Here is a 3,055-nt window from a genome sequence, read left to right as displayed (position 1 = left end):
TGAGATGAGCTTTAATGTCCCTTCCCAGCCAAACTCTTCTGTGACTATGAACACCATCTCCCTCCTTCAAACAAACAGGTGTTTGCAGCTGCCACGTAATGCCCTCCTAAGCCTTGAATGACTCAGCCTGCACCTGACAGAAACATCAAGGCTGGAAGATACCTTCACCATCATCCAGTCCAACCACTCACTCAGCACCACTATAATGACGTCTAAACCACGTCCCCAAGTGCCACATCCAGAGATGGTGACTCCACCACCTCCCTAGGCAACTTATTTCAATGCCTGACCACTCTTTCAGTGAAATTATTTTTCTAACATCTAATCTGAGCCTCCCTTGGCTCAACTTAAGGTCATTTCTCTCATTCTTTCCCTTGAGATGTGGCAGAAGAGCCCAACTCCCCCCTGGATGTACCCTTCCATCAGTGAGTTATAGAGAGCACTGAAGTCTGCCCTGAACCTCCTCCAGGCTAAACACCCCCAGATCCCTCAGGCACATGTTTTCTAGACTCCTCTTCTTTGAGGTTGTCAATTTGTTCACCATCACCTCCCAGATATGTGACTTCCTACCCAAATTCACTGTTCCCACTGTCTCCTTGTGCAGGTTGACCACGTGTGAGTGGTGAGCAACTGTTATCTCATGCTGCCTTGAACCCAGCAAAGTTTAACTCATCCCAAACCCTCCCTGGGATAACCAGGCCAGCTGAGGGAGTCTCTGGCAAGCTCTCAAACATAGCAATGCCACCGAGGTACTGATTAACTTCACCTGTCCTGGGTTAGCCTTTGCACCTACCCTTCATGTGAAGTTTGGGTGATAAATTCATTTCTATACCAGCTCTCTGCTTACCCATGTACCTAAATTAAGCTTTTTGTGTGGTCGTCCTCCCAATGATCATTTTTAAGAGTGTTTTATAAAAGTCTGGAATAAGCTGGTTTATAATAACCTGAAAGATTTGGAGAGTATTCTGTTCACTTTTACCTCAGAGTTTCTTCCCCTTACTCTGAAACTCTTTTCTGAAAAGTGATCCTGACAGAAAACTGCTCTCTGCCACTTTTCCAGTACTTTGGCTACACAAAGAAAAAATTACAGGCATCGGTAAATAGGGAAAAATACATAAGGCTGATAGGAAAAGATGAGGAAAACAATATGCTATTCATTTTGTTGCACTGATCATGGTATGAAGGGAGATTAGAGAAGTCATGTGCCTGAGGGACAGAGGCTGCATGGCCCTAAATATCCTGGGTTGTATATTTTTCCATGTCATCATGCTATTTAGTCATTAGTTTTGGCATCAGCAGTGCTAAAAGCAATGCTGTGAGGCTGATGGATCTTTCAAACTCACATGTGAGGAGTTTCCAGCTGCCTGAGGACCATCTCATAGGCTGTGAAACAATTCTGTAAAGCTAGAACCTGGAGTTCAGCTTCACAGAGCTCTGCCTCGGCTGCTCACTGTAGACCCTGGAGATTCCTGCTACCTCAGAAGAGCTGGTTCATCTGCCCTTTCCCCTTATCCTGAGGATCTCCTGTTGTGTCCTTAGAGAAATTATCTGAACTTCCATGTCTCCAACCACAGTGAGGTTGTTTTCATTTGTTACTGTGGTGTTGCAGTTGTTCACACCACATTTGACTTCCTGGGTCCTGGCCAAGGCATAAGACAGGACACATCAATCATCAGGAGAGAATCCCTGAAAAATCTGACTAGCACATTGAGGAGCTAATTCCCTCTTGAACGCTGAGGAGCTCCAATGACTCAGCACATGAAAGGATCACCAAATTTGACTTTAAAAATGACGGGGGAAAAGGAAAAAAAGAAAAACAAACCACCCATAATCCAAAGCAGTGAATCATTAACCGCAAGATTATCACAAAACAGCCCAACTCAACAAATACACCGAGCAATTTCCTTCAAAAGCATCTTCCAACTCCAGCCTGAAGGAGAAGACTCTTCCACGAACCGTACTGTGACCACAGGAACATGGCTTTGAGGCTTTGCTGTGCCTGGATTTTTATCCTCCTCCTGCCAGGCCTCTTGGATGGAGGGAAGCTCCTGGTGGTGCCCATGGTTGGAAGCCACTGGCTTAGCATGCAGGAGGTGGTTGAAAAGCTCAGTGAGAAAGGCCACGAAGTGGTGGTGGTTGTTCCAGAGGTGAGCTGGCAGATGGAAACAACACAGGCCTACACGGTGGTAACATACCCGGTGACCCAGACACTGGAAGAACTGGACCATGCCTTTCAGGAGTACGTTGCCACTCACCTGACGGACCTGCCTTTCCCACTGAATGCTCTGGCACTGTACAAGACCTCAGTGAATGTTTTCAGCACGTTCTTTGTGCAGTGCAAGGACCTGTTCCGCAGCCAGGAGATACTGCAGCGCTTGAACCAAAGTGGCTTCGACGCTGTCCTAACAGACCCTGCATTCATGTGTGGAGCAACACTTGCCAATTATTTTTCTCTTCCATTTGTGTTCTTCATGAGAGGATTTCCTTGCAACTTACACTATGAAGCACCACAGTGCCCAAGTCCTCTGTCCTACATCCCAAGACTATTTAGCTTCAACTCAGACCGCATGACTTTTTTCCAGAGAGTGGAAAATGCCCTGATTTCCCTCCTGGAGCTTGGGTACTGCAATGGTTTCTATGGAGATGCAATCAAGTTTTCCTCAGAAATTCTTCAGAGAGATGTATCCCTGCTAGACCTCGTGAACTCTGCTTCCATTTGGCTTCTGAGGTTTGACTTCGTGTTTGAGTACGTCAGACCAGTGATGCCAAACATGGTCTTCGTTGGAGGGATCAACTGTGCTAAGAAGAAACCACTATCTAAGGTAATGTTCTTTCTCCTCCCAATTGTATATTTTCCAATGAAAAGTGATTTGCTCATTTCAGGAAGTTTATTGCTGTGATATAACCAGGTTTGGGCAGTTATTTTCCACAGGCTGAAACCAAATTCCCTTGATAGAAACTTAGTTGAATTAATGAGGATTTTCTGACAAGTCCAACAAAAAAGGGACTTCTTCTGCCAGCTACAGACTGATGTCCACAGTGAATGTGTGTTATT

The 3,055-nt window shown here is 45.5% G+C and overlaps 1 pseudogene; it reads left to right on the top strand.

Moving 5' to 3' along the window:
- Positions 1–1,976: 1,976 nt before the first annotated feature.
- On the top strand, positions 1,977–2,822 carry LOC103809830 (annotated as a pseudogene).
- The last annotated feature ends 233 nt before the right edge of the window (positions 2,823–3,055 follow it).

Source organism: Acanthisitta chloris, unplaced genomic scaffold (genome assembly GCF_000695815.1).
Source record: "Acanthisitta chloris isolate BGI_N310 unplaced genomic scaffold, ASM69581v1 scaffold33209, whole genome shotgun sequence".
In the NCBI taxonomy this organism is placed as follows: Eukaryota; Metazoa; Chordata; class Aves; order Passeriformes; family Acanthisittidae; genus Acanthisitta; species Acanthisitta chloris.
The sequence above is the reverse complement of the archived record's forward strand: the minus strand, read 5'-3'. Positions and strand labels throughout refer to the sequence as shown.